General features: G+C 40.7%; 1 protein-coding gene across 2 annotated transcripts in view; it reads left to right on the top strand.

Annotated features, from left to right (window-relative positions):
* The window catches only part of TMEM45A (transmembrane protein 45A), a 99,964-nt gene that overhangs the window by 18,808 nt on the left and 66,876 nt on the right, over window positions 1-14,280 (top strand). Inside the window, exon 1 of one of the 2 annotated variants that reach the window (XM_036348320.1) lies at window positions 3,797-3,948. The exons of the other annotated variant lie outside the window; for it this stretch is intronic. The gene's annotated coding sequence lies outside the window, so the exon portion shown is untranslated. Of the gene's footprint in view, window positions 1-3,796; window positions 3,949-14,280 lie in introns of those variants that run through there. 2 annotated transcript variants of the gene reach the window in all.

Raw genomic sequence — 14,280 nt, 5'->3', positions numbered from 1 at the left:
GGTTGGAAGTAGAATTTATGTACTACTCTAGTGTTCTTTCTCCCATGGAAAAATTAACCCAGTTTTTGTACGTTTTGAAAAAGTTAGGAATGGAAAGAGTCAGTGGAGGGGATGTTTTGATTTTGAGGTATCCTCACACTGGCAGGAAATTAGTTCTTGTGAAAACAAAAGGTTGGGGCTATCACTGAAAAAGCACCACTCCTACCCTCAGACACACGGGCCTACATTTTATGGAAGACAGCATCACTCCCACACTGAGCTCAGTGTAAGCCTCTGAATTTTCCTTTTAGTGCATTATCAATCGCAGGAGGTGCTGAATCATCAGGCATATTGTTAAATTGGGGATAGAATATTATTAATTGGGAACTTGGCAAGGCCTGGAAAGCAAATTCTCAGAAAAGTTTCAGGCTCAAAGTGTACCATTGTCCCCTCCTTGTTTGGCATATCATTACTTTACCTCTCCATGTTTTAGCTATGCTAAAAGGTAAACGGAGGCATATTGCCCTGGCCAGTGTGGCTCAGTTGGAGTGTCCCCATACGCCAAAAGGTGGCGGGTTTGATTCCAGGTACGTGACTGGGCTGTGTGTTCGATTCCGTCGGGGCCCGTACAGGAGGCAGCGATCCATGTTTCTCTCTCACATTGATGTTTTCTCTCAATCTCCCTCTCATTCTCCCTTACATGCTCTCTCTAAAAAAAATAAAATAAAAAAAAATCGATAAAAAGCATATTCTCAGGTGAGGGGGGAAAAGATAAACTGAGGCATATTAAAATTTTGAACAGTTTGAGCAAATTTTTATTCAAATTGAGCGGCTTCCAATCTAGCAGATAGAAAGGAGTTGTGAGGAGCTTTACAAAATGAAATACTTTTATAGGCAGAAGAGAATGAGAAAAGGGAGTTATTATACTAGACAAGAATATGGTTGGTTATTATAAAATACTTTTCTTTATGGGATGGAAGGGGTCTTATTATAAAATACTTTTCTTTATGGAATGGAAGGGGTCTATCAGGCCGATGACCTAACTAGTGCTGACCAGGCAATTCCTGATTAACTGGTTTAAGATTCTGTTTCTGGAAGAGACAAAACTGTAATTAAGTCTCAGTTTGGTGACATGGGGCTTAGTGTGAGCAAGTTCATTTTGGAACTGTTGCCTTGTTTTTCAAATAGTTAACAAATGATATATAGAAATATCTTCTCCTCCGTTATCCCCAAACCAAAGTTCATCTGTTTGCTTTTTCCTCTGGGTATAATTTGAGAAACAATTAACTGGAGTCCACATTGAATAAAAGAAGCAATAAAAGTGAACAAGTAATTTTTCTGTGGTTTAAGTCCAGTTGGAGAAATGATGAGCCAGTTAGTGTACATTAGCTGAGCATTTTATTCTTATGGAAAGTGCTATCATACTAGTAATTGGAGAAAGCAGTTGTTTACGTGGCACCCTTTGAGGAAAGAGTCTGTGGTTTAAATGAGCTTCTCTATTGGTCATCATTAACCTACATTTCTAAAATTAATTTGTTAGAGGAACCGTCTGGTTCATAGGATAAGTGGATTTTGATGGGAGGTAGTGGTGGCTGGAAAGGGTAGAGACTACTGGTTATTCCACTGAGACCCTGAACAGCACAAAGGTGAAAGGCCAGTTAAGAATAGAAAGGGACACCCTAGCTGGGTAGCTCTGTTGGTTGGAGCGTTGTCCCAATATGCCAAGGTTGCGGGTTCAATGCCCAATCAGGGCACAAGCAAGAAGCAACCAATGAATGGGTAAATAAGTGGAACAACAAATCTCTCTCTCTCAAATCAATCAATAAAAAACAAAAGAAGAGGAAGAAGAAAGGGGAGGGGAAGAAGTGGCTGAGCCAGTCTTCTCAAAACATTTTGTTGGAAGCCTGCTTGAAGACTGATTTACTCCCCTTAGCCATAGGGTTGAGTCTTACATTTTTTGTAACTAGTTCTTAAATAATCCATCCATTACTAAGTTGATGACCAAAGAAGTCTCTTCCAACTTGATAGGGTAGAGAAATCTCTTCTCTAACCAAAATTATAGAACAATTTCTGCCACCAAGCACTCAGATTTTAAAAGAAAATATTTTTATTGATTTCAGAGAGGAAGGGAGAGAGAGAGAGAAACATCAATGATGAGAGCAAATCATTGATCAGCTGCCTCCTACACACCCCCAACTGGGGATCAAGCCTGCCACCTGGGTATGTGCCCTTGACTGGAATCGAACCCGGGACCCTTCAGGCTGCAGGCCGATGCTCTATCCACTGAGCTAAACCAGCTAAGGCAGCACTCAGATTTCTTACTGGATCTACCCCTGCAAGATTTATCTTTCTAGATTAATTCAGTTGGTTAGGCTAATTTTTGTCAATCTTAAATACTAGTAAATACATACACACATACTAATACATACATACATACATACATACATACATACATACTAATTACAGGGGCAGAAAGGTTTTGAATCTCCTGGGGGAACAGGCATGTTCATGGAAGTTCAGTTCAGGATTATATCAGAAGAGAGAAATTACTCTTCTCCCCAAGTGATACCAGCATGGAGTGACCCTTCATAGAGTCACAGCTTTTCAGGGCATGCTACCCAGGATGAATGAGAGAGCATGTCATTTCACATAGTTTCCCTCCAGGTGTCTGTCAACTACGCAGGGGACACATTCCCTATCTGCAGGGCCAGGCTTGTGGGTCTGCAACCTGTACAGTTGCACAGAGCCCAGTTTTGAAAGGGCCCATGCTTGGTTTAATGCTCTGATGTTTGAAATTCTCAACAATTTATAAACTAAGTTCCCCACATTTTAATTTTGCTCTGGGCTCTACAGATCATGTGGCTGGTTCTGCCTCCACTCTTTTGGGATCCCTCAAGTGTAACAAGAATGAGAAAATAAAATTTAGGGTCTGTTTCACCACCTTCCTCCAAGTTTATGTATCCAGATGAACACCTAATGAAACTGCTGCCCAGGTTCTTGTCTTAATTGATTTAATGTTTAAACATTTTTAATGAGAGGCTTTCAGAGGCCTCTCTTCCCCTCCTAGAACAATTTCCTATAATTAAAAGGGAATTGGGGTCTTGTCAACATGTGGTACTTCTGTCCTGTGGGAGAAGCATTTGCTAAATCTCCTTGGTTTGCTTTGTTTTCTGGCACCCAGATAGCACAACCTCTCATTCCAGAGGTGCACACCATACACACTCCAGTAGGTCTTATTTTTTAAGCAAGAACTAAGCAATATTCTTATTAGCTGATGAGTCCAAATGCCGAAACCAACAGTGTTGATGGAGAATATTTATCCCTGAGCTTTCTTAGTCTTATAGGTGCAGCTCAAGTGAGGGGTGCAGACCGGAGCATTTACCCATTCGCCTTGGGTGCGAGTGGGTGGGATCTGGTTGACTTGGTAGGTTGGCCCAGGCAAGAGGAGAAAAGTCATTGGTGGGCCCATTCCCTGTGGGAACCTCCTAATTTTACTCCTCTTGCACACGGGGCACCTAAGTTGGTTTGTGGAACAATTTTTAGAAATTACTAATCAGGAGGTAGACTTGGTGAGAGGGGGAATAAAGGAGTGTGAGTACTTTGTAGGTGCTAGAGAAACACTTGTGGACAGGGACTCAGTAGTCCCTCCCTGATTGCAAAGGACGGTGTCTTCTGTCTGGTAAGCATCCCAAGTGAGACAATCAGATGTACATGTCTCATGACATTAATTGCAGGGTTGTTGTGGGCCAGGTTTCTGTAAGTTGGGTGGAGGTGGAGGCCATTGGCAGGAAGAAACATGTGAGTGGGAGGAAGAAAAGAGATTTCTCCGGGGCTGTTGCAGGCTGATGCTGGTGCAATATGCTTGTCTTTCTTGAGCATTAAGCTGCATCTGCCAAGATTGTCAGCCACCAAGCAGCACGTCTTTGGGACTTATGACCCATGATAGGTTTCTGTGAAGGTAAAAGTGTGGTAAGTTTTAATATTGTTTTTACCTATTGGCTGCTTTTGGTGTGCATATGGTTGTGTGTATGTAGTAAAACTGACTGAAAGGTGTCGGCTTTCAGCCTTTTGACTTTTTTATTCTGTTGGGTAATTTTCAGCATTAACTAAAAATCAAAGGCCCAGTTTTAGTTTCCTTTCTTTTCTTATCCCTTCTGCCTCAATTAGGTTCTTGATCTACTGAAACCAAGACTGAAGAATGACTAGGAAGGGAGTCCAAGGTTAGTTCATCATTTCTAGAGTAACTTTTAGTGTGGAAAGAGCAAGAATTGTTTTATTCATACAGACCTATTTTGAATCCTGACTCTACTGTGTGTTTGTGATTGTGCAAATAACATAATCTCTCTGAATTTCAGTGTTTTAATTTGTGAAATAGTGGTAACAAGGATTAAATGAGATAATGTTAGCAAAGAGCATAGTTCAGTGCTTGTCAGATGACAAAACTCAATGACAGTTGGCTACCTTTAGTCAACTCTTCCTCTAGTCCCTTTCCCTACCATTGGAGTCATGGCCTGCCATTCTCGACTCCTATAATCATGAGTGTCCCCAGCCTGCTTATTTGATTGAGGCACAGCTAAGACTAGCCTAATTCTAATGATTCTGTGGACATTTAATTTTATACTAGGATCTAGCATTGCAGTTAAATAGGCAGAGTAGATGTGGGAACTTTAATGCTGAATTCTACTTCACTTGATTTGTGACCTTTTCCTCCTCTGGGACCTTTAGGAATCTGGCAGTTGAAGCATAAGTTTTGCCATTCATTCTTTCCTCTCCCTCCCTCCCTCCCTCCCTCTCTCCAGCACTTAGGTACTGAACCATTTACTATATGCCAGGCAGTTTTAAAAGCCAGAGATTAAGCAGTACAAAAAAACAGGAAAAACAAAAAAAACCCCTGCACTCATAGAACTTTCATTCTAATGAGGGGGGGCGGGGGGATACAATTAACAAAATAAGTCAGTAATTATATAGTGTATTAGAAAGGGATGTATTGTGGGGGAAATAAAGCAGAAAAGGGGGGGTGTTGAGGCAGTTTGCAGTTTAAATAGGGTGATCAGAAAAGGCCTCATTGAGAAAATATTTGAGCAAGGGCTTGCAGCGGTTCTCAAACTGTGGGTCGCGACCATCAGAAAACACATATAGCATATCAGATATTTACATTACGATTCATAACAGTAGCAAAATTACAGTTTTGAAGTAGCAACGAAAATAATTTTATGGCTGGGGGTCACCACAACATGAGGAACTGTATTAAAGGGTCGCGGCATTAGGAAGGTTGAGAACCACTGGTAGAGGATGTAAGGGGGAAGTGAATTTCAACGGAGTACAAAGGCCCAAAGGTGGAAGGGAACCTGGTATGTTCAAGAAAAAGCAGGGAGGGCAAAGTGGCTGGTAGGGAGTGTTGAGAGGAGAGGATGAGGAAGAAAGGCTGGGCACATGCCAGGGGCTACATCATGTAGGGCCATGTAGACCCGTCTGAGAACTTTGTTCTGACACATTTCAACAGGTTAACACTAGCTCCTGTACTGAGAATAGTCTGAAAGGGGCAAAGGCAGAAACAGGGAGTCTAGTTAGGAGACCATTGTAATAATGCAGGCTTGTACCAAAGTGGTGGTGGGTGTGGGGTAGGGGTTGGTGAGAAGGGATCAGACCCTGGGCATGTTTCAGAGGTAGAGCCAGTAAGATTTCTGATGGATTGGATGTGGGAAGTGAGAGAAAGAGAGGAGTCAGGACAACTCTAAAATTTTTAATGTGAATAACGGGGAGGATGTTGTCATTAAATGGGGGAAAACTGCGGGTAGAGCATATCTAGCCTAGGATGTCAGGAATTCTGTTTTGGACAGTTTTGAATTTGAGATGTTAGCTATCTGAGTGGAGATGCTAAGCGGGCAGTTGGATATAGGAGTCTAGAGTGTAGGGGAGAAGTTTGGGCTAACGATTAAATTTTGGGAGTAGTGAGCATGTGGCATAGTATTTAACACCATGAAACAAAATGGGATCTCCCAGTGGGGAGGGTAGATAGAAAACGGTGCTAAAAACTGAACTCTAGGGCATTCCAATTTTAAGAAACTGAGAGATTAGAAGTCATCAGAGAAAAAAGGAAGAGCCAGTGAGAGGAAAAACCAGGGGCGGGCGTGTATTTTCCAGGGAGGAGACAGTGATCAGTTCTGTGAAATGGTGCTAGTGGTTTTGGTAAGATGAGGATCAGATTGGCCATCAAATTCAGCAATGTGGGGATCTTTGGTTTCTTTAATAAGAGAGCTGGAATCACAGAGAACCAGTAAAGGAGGGAAAGAATGAGAGGAAGGATGAAGTTAGAGATCATTAAATTGCTGTCCATCTTTCCCCACTCCCAACTCAGAAGATCCTAGCTCCTCAACTTTCCATTGTTCTCATTCCTCTTTATTTTATGTTGTCAGCTCTGTTAATCTTTGTAGGCAACTTTAAAATATGTTGAATGGGCTGACATGCAAACAAGATGGGATGGTCCCCCAGATAGGTTTGTCTCCAGCCTCTGTTGGGGTACAGAGCCCGTTATAACTTCCCTTCCCATCTGGTGGTGAAAATGTGACCACATGCCTGGCCCTGAGGGTGTGAGCTCCCAGGCACAGGTGTGTTCATTGCCTCGGCTTGGGAGACAGGCCCTTCCAGGGGGATGCACTTGGGGGATGTTCCTTGGGGGAAAATTGAAGCTTCTTTTTGTCTCCTGTAAGCAAGGCCCGAAGAATAACTGTGTCTTAGAACATGTCTTATTGCAGAGGAGGGCAAATAAAACTCGGGAAATTGGAATATACTGGAGAGATTTCAGAGGAGAGCAACAGAGTGAACAACATGATGGTGCAACAAGAAACAAATCAGGGCATCTGAGGAAGCATCTACAGTCCTGTACAGGATGACCTACATCTCACAAGTGACTGTGGAATTTGGCAGGTATTTCAGGGAGGCTCTTTGCTGGGCTGGAGCCAGAGCATGGCTCAGCTGGTTTGGACATAGTTGGCTTCCATTAAGGTATAAAGAGAGCTCCCCTGCAGTGAACTGAACACGATTCCCAGACAGTGCCGCTTGTTATTACCGAGAAGTGCCTGCTGCCTCCTTACCTCCCTCTTGTTGGTTCACTGGGGCCTCACTACTTTTGGCTCATGAAAGCAAGACTTGTTTGGGAGCACAGAATATGACTTTTGGGTTTTCCTTTAGGGCCGTGTTAAAATGTTTGTTGATGGTTTCCTTGGCTTTTTAGTTTGATGTTGTCCCCTTGTTTATTTCTGATTTTGTTGCTTATGCTTTTGGTGTCAAATTTTAAAAAAATCATTGCCAAGATGTCAAGGAGCTTACTACTGATTTTTTCTTTTAGGAATTATATGGTTTCAGGTTTTATGGTCACATCTTTAATCCATTTGGAGTTGATTTTTTTGTGTATGGTGTAAAATACTGGTTCAGTTTCATTCTTTTGCAGGTATCTGCCTAATTTTCCCAATACCATTTCTTAAATAGACTATCTTTACCCCACTCATTGTATGTTTTTGTTTGATTTGTCATATATTAATTGACCATATAGGTGTGGGTTTATTTCTGGGCTTTCTATTTTGTTTCATTGACCTATATGTCTATTTTTATGCTAATACCATACTCTTTTGATTACTATAGCTTTGTAAAATAGTTTGAAATTAGTGAGTATGATGCCTATAAGAAGGCATCATTTCTAAAAAGAAAGCTTTGTTCTTTTTTCTCAAGTCTGCTTTGGTTATTCATTTTTTGTGTGATTCCATATGAATTTTAGGATTATTTGTTCTATTTCTGTGAAAAATGCCATTGGAAGTTCAACAGGGATAGCATTGAATCTGTAGACTGCTTTGGATAGTATGGAAATATTAATAACATTAATTCTTTCAGTCCATAAGCATGAAGTATCTTTCTATGTATTTGTGACTTCAATGTCTTTCTGTTTTCTTATTGTTGAGTTTTAAGAGTTCTTTGTATATTTTGGATAACTGTCCTTTATCAGACATATCTTTTGCAAATATTTTCTCCATTGTCTTCTATTTCTTATGACAGGGTCTTTTATAGAGCAAAAGTTTTTAGTTGTAATAAATCCAAGTTATCAATTATTTTTCGCATGGATTATGCCTTTGCTGTTGTATCTATAAAGTCACCTAGATTGTCTTCTATATAGAAGTACAATTTATTTTATATATTGATTTTGTACTCTTGCCACCTTTTAAAACTTGTTTATTAGTTCTAATAGATTTTTTTGGATTACTTAGGATTTTTTGCATAGAAATCATGTATCTGACAATAAAAAGTTTTGCATTTTTTTCCTTTCAAAAAAAAAAAAAAAAGTCACCTAGATTGTCTTCTAGTTTTGCATTGCACATTTAGGTCTATGATACATGTTTAGTTAACTTTTGTGAAGGATATAAAGTTTGTGTTTAGATTAATTTTTTTTTCCAGTGGATGTCTAGTTGTTCCCAAACCATTTGTTGAAAAGACTATCTTTTCTTCATTGTATTGCCATTGCTCCTTTGTCAAAGATGAGTTGACTATATTTATATGGGCGTATTTCTGGACCCTCTATTCTGTTCTGCTGTTCTATGTATCTGTTCTATGTTTATGTATCACATTGTCTTAATTACTGTAGCTTTATAGTAAATCTTGAAGTTGGGTAGTGCCAGTCGTCTGATTTTTTTCTTTCAATATTGTCTTGGCTATTCTGTGTCTTTTCCCTTCCATATATACTTTAGAATTAATTTGTTGATATCTACAAAAATATCTTGCTGGGATTTTGATTGGGATTGCATTGAATCTATAGATCAAGTTGGGAAGAAAAGATATTTTGACAATATTGAGTCTTTCTCAATGCAGATGAAGTACAGGTGACATCTGCATCTCTATCTGAGGTTGTGTGTGGTGGGAATTAGCTTTAGTTTCCCCTTTTTGGTGTCTGCTGCACCCCGACAAGGCTTATCCATGAACATGTATATCTCTCCATTTATTTAGTTCTTTGATTTCTTTCATCAGTGTTTTGTAGTTTTCCTGTAGATCTTGGAATATTTTATTAGGTTTTTTATCTAAGTACTTCATTATTTTTTGGTGCTTATGTAAATGCTATTGTGTTTTAAATTTCAAATTGTACTTGTTCATTGCTGGTATATAAGAAAATGATGGGCTTTTTCACACTAACTATGTATAATGAAATCTTGCTATAATCACTTAATACTTCCGGAGTATTTTTGTTGATTTTTTACACAGATGATTATTTCATCTATGAATAAAGATATTTTATTTATTTCTTACCAAATATTTACTCCCCCCCCCTTCCTTGTCTTATTGTACTAGTTAAGACTTCAAGTCCAATGTTGAAAAAGAGTGGTGAGAGGGAATATCTTTGCCTTTGTCTGACCTTAGCAGGAAAGCTTCTAATTTCTCACTATCAAGTATGATGTTGCCCTGTTTCCTTTATTATTCCTTTAATGTTCACGGGATCTTTATCAAATTTGTGGGTACAGTGTTTCCTTTATTAACCATATGTCCAGTGGTTAGAGCATTGGCCTGTGCACTGAAGGGCTGGGGGTTCAAGTCCCAATCAAGGATATATACCTGAGTTGCAGGTTTGATACCCAGCCCTGGTTGGGGCATGTGCAGGAGGCATCCAATTGATATGTGTGTGTCTCTCCCCCTTCCTCCCTACGCTCTCTAAAAATATCAATGTAAAAAAATATCCTCGGGTAAGGATTAACAACAATAACAACAAAAGTATGATGTTAACTTTAGAGTTTTGTAGATATTCTTTATAAAGTTGAGTAAGTTCTCTTATATTCTTAGTTTGCTGAGAGATATTTTTATCATTTAAAATTTTAATTATAGTTGACATACATTATTATACTAGTTTCAGGTGTACACCCCCATTATTAGACATTACATAACTTAAGTGATCATCCCAATAAATCTCACACCCACCTGACACCATATATAGTTATTATATTATTATTTTTTAAAAAAATTTATTTTATTATTGACAATATTATAGATACTGTAGAATATTATTGAATATATTCCCTATGCTGTATCCCCCATGACTATTCTGGAATAACAAATTTGTACTTCTTAATCTCTTCACCTTTTTCACTCATCCCCCCCAAACTCTTTCCCATTTGGCAACCAACATAACATTCTCTGCATCTCTGAGTCTGTTTCTGCTCTGCTTGTTTGTTTATTTTGTTTTTAGATTTAACTGTTGATAGATATGTTATTGTCAAATCTGTGCAGCTTGATATGAGCCATTGTGGGGCTGGCCTTCTGGTGCTAGTCTTTTCTCTGCATCACATAGAGAAGCAAGCACATGGTGGTTGTCAACTGAATTTCATGCCTTTGGACAATAGCAGCCTCTGCTTTCACCATTTCCTGTCCCTAAGACAATGGGACCAGAGTATTTCATCACCAAGAAATGCTTCTCACTTTTGCTGACGTGGTCTAGGAAGCAGAAGAATAATGGGAGGCAAAAATGTCGAGGTCATCATGGTGTCACTGCCAGCATGGGACTTGGATGCAAACTTGGCAGTATCAGGGTGGGATTCACATCAAAGAGACTCCCTAATTCTTCCTTGGCCCATGGCGGATGAGTGGTGAACATTTTATTAGCTTTAGGAAAGGAACATATTTATTTTCCAATCATCTCCAAATGTTGAAGAACCCTTTAGAAGCTGAGAGCAAAGTTTAGAGAGTGTATCTCGGTGAAGGCCTTGGGTGACTTTTAATTTGGGATTTAGTAGAGCTTAAATTCCTCTGGCACCTGATCAGCCACCCACTGGCAGTGTTGGACAGATGAAGTACAGGTGACATCTGCATCTCTATCTGAGGTTGTGTGTGGTGGGAATTAGCTTTAGTTTCCCCTTTTTGGTGTCTGCTGCACCCCGACAAGGCTTATTTACATCTCAAATGTTAGCTTCTCCTTGGTAGAGCTCTTGTCATGCAACGCTAACCTCAGCACATACACACACACTCTTGTGCCAAATGGATCTGGTCTTCTGCCTACTCAGATCACATGAGAGTGATGCCAGCCAGAGCCACTCTGACCGGTGGAACTAGTCTTGCACCTGTTTGGTCAAGAGCATCCTTGCCACATTAGCTCCTGCCTTCTTTCTGCACCCTGGCTCCAGTACAGCTCTGGGCCCCTTTGCTGTGACTGTGAAGTATATTTCTGAGCATCTTAGTAATGTCAGGAGAGGTATTGGCTTTTGTTTATTAAATAAACTTTATTGTTTCCAGATGAGTGGAAGTTTAATAGAAGCCATGCTTTCCTAATACTTCTAGTTCTCTCTCAGGTAGCAACATGGTTCTCTGGTTATGTGCCTGCCCACCTCTGTCCAACCCTGAGTTCAGATCTATGCTTAAAAAGCCAGTGGAATTAGTGGCAAGAGAGTAAATGTTGGGCATGGTGGTAATGAGCCCAGCTTCACTGACAGTCACAGCCTCTTCCTTTCACTTTCCACCTTGTCTATGAGGCTGTAATGATGGTACGCATGAGAAATTCCAGGAGAGTTTCTAATTTCTAGGGACTAATTCCTCCTTGGGCCAGACCCTGCCAGGAAGGGGCATGGGGAGATGCCAGGCAGTGACTGTAGGGCTGACTCTGGCCCCTGACTGCTTCTCAGGATCAGGAAATATGGGCTGTTTGGAGGATGAAGTATCACTTGCCTTGATTTTTTTTTTTCAGGAGTGTGCCTTTGTGAAGGACATGGGCCTTACTCTTGTGGATTATTTTTACTTATTTTTAATGGTACAACATTAAAGTGTACTATCTTCTATCTGAATTTACAGAAATATATACAAATAGGCTGGCCTTGGTCTGTACTTGTGTTTCATTGTGTGTGTTTTTTTAAAAAAATATTTTTATTGATTTCACAGAGGAAGGGAGAGGGAGAGAGGCAAACATTAACGATGAGAGAGAATATCATTGATTGGCCACCTCCTGCACGCCCTCTACGGGGGATCAAGCCCGCAACCCGGGCATGTTCCCTTGGCTGGAATCAAACTCGGGACCCTTCAGTACACAGGCTGACACTCTATCCATTGAGCCAAACCAGCTAGGGCTCATTGTGTATTTCTTTTTCCCCCAAGATTTTTAAATTGATTTTTAGAGAGAGAGGTAGGGAAGGGGGGAGAGAGAAACATCAATGCGAGAGTGAAACATTGATCAGCTGCCTCCTGCATGCCCCCTACCAGGGATTGAGCCCACAAACCAGGCATGTGCCCTGACTAAGAATCAAGCAACCTTTTTGGTACATGGGATGATGCCCAACCAACTGAGCCACACCAGCCAAGGGCTGTACTTAATGTTTGAGAGCTCTCAGTCTCGAGAGGCTGTTGGGCCAGATCCTTGTTACCGTCATACCTATTACCCTCTACCCACTTGGCTGTATCAAGACAAAATCTTTGTTAAAAGGTGCTGCTCATTCATCTCATGTTGTAGCTTTCCAACATTTTTCATGTCATAGTATATATAGAACATGACACTATGTAGATATATGAGGCAATAGGCCAGAGGTGAATCAGCAGAGCGTTCATTCCTAGGCATTAGGCCAGGGGTGTCTGTCTGTCTTCCGCAGGCCTTGGCCCCTCCACCCCCCTTCTACTCATTTGGCTGTTCTTTGGATGAGGGAATTTTTATTTTCTTCTGGCACACCTGTACCTCCAGAAGCACTCCAGTGTGCTGCATCAGAGGTTAGAAGCTCTGGCCTAAGACCTAATACAGACCACAATTTCAGGGTGCAGCCAAGAGTCCCATCTATAAACAAGTCTCAAGGTATTCCCCATCGGGTGAACGCGCTTGCCCAGGGTGTTGTGAGTTAGGGAAACTAAGTTCCTGTGGTCCCTTCAGTGCTGTCACCACCGTCTGCCGTTCTTCCGGGGGTAGATGGATACCAACACTGCATGTGCTCTGTCCCCTCCAGATCAGTGTGTCTGGGCTCCTTGGCTCTGTGGCCACATTCTGATGTTGAGCATGCTTCCTACCCACCACATTCCTACGTGTTTCACAACTAACGAGGTGGGAGCTAAACTGAGGGCAAGTTCCAACTTCGCTACCTTTTCTGCACAGCTTAGAACACTGCTTCTTAGGAAATGGTTGCAGGAACCACGGGGTACTCTGCTGATACTACCTGCTCATGTCATTGTGATCATAGCTCTGACAACTGAGTGGAGTGCAGATATTGCAAGAGCACTCTCGCTCCCTTTTAACTCTTTGGACTGTGCGGTACCAGGTATTGCTTCTTATGCTTAAACAGGGCTATGAGTATGCTCATCCATCCATCCATTCATTTATGTACTTATTTAACAGCCCATTCAGTAAATTCTGGGCAGTGGGGATATAACGATAAAAGACGTAGTGCTTGCTTTCCAGAAGCTTACAAGCCAGTGAGGATGAGATGTATTGTGATGGCATGCATGAAAAGTCCATGAGAAGCAGTGCATTGGAAAACACAGAGAAGGGGACCCTCTCACTTGGATAGTGGGTCAGGGAGATTCCGTGGCTGAAATGAGATGACTGCTGGATTGAGTCTTTCCCCCCATCTCTTTCTTCCTTCCTTTTTTCTTGAACTGAGTCATGTGTGTTAATCAGTTGAGAGAGGGAAAGGTTCCAGGCAGCAGGAAAACTATACAGAACTAAGAAAGCATAGCATATGCTTAGAGAGCTTAGCATATTTGGGGAACTTCAAATGTCACTAGTGTGTGTGTGTGTGTGTGTGTGTGTGTGATAGCAGAGCCTTAATGGACAGCAGCAAATGAGGTAATGATCCCTCTAAAATCATTATCTGGAGGAGGAAGTGGAGACTCCCGTGTTAGCCTGCATTGATCATACTTTTAAAATGGGTGTGTCTGTGAGATTCTTATAGGAGCCCTGGGATTTTTACTTTTTCATGAATCAAGTTTTTATTAAGTAAACAATACATGTGAAGCATCCTACAAAGATCTATAGTGTTCATTATGGTAGCCACTAACTACATGTGCCTATGGAATACTTGACATGTGGCTAGTCTCAATTGAGATATGCTAGAAATATAAAACACAGAAGTTTAAGACAGTACAAAGAAAAAGGAATGTAAACTATTTAATGAATAATTTTTTCTATAGATCACATGTTTACTAGTAAGTAACATTTTGGATGTATTTGATTAAATAAAATGTGGTATTAAAATTAATTTCACCTGTTCTCCTTATTTTATTTATTTATTTATCCTCACCTGAGGATATTTTTCCATTGATTTTCAGAGAGAGCGTGGAAGGGATGGGGAGAGACAGAGAGAGAGA

Source organism: Myotis myotis, unplaced genomic scaffold (genome assembly GCF_014108235.1).
Source record: "Myotis myotis isolate mMyoMyo1 unplaced genomic scaffold, mMyoMyo1.p scaffold_m19_p_2, whole genome shotgun sequence".
NCBI classification, from domain to species: domain Eukaryota; kingdom Metazoa; phylum Chordata; class Mammalia; order Chiroptera; family Vespertilionidae; genus Myotis; species Myotis myotis.
Note: the sequence above shows the minus strand (reverse complement) of the source record. Positions and strands in the feature narration are given on the sequence as shown.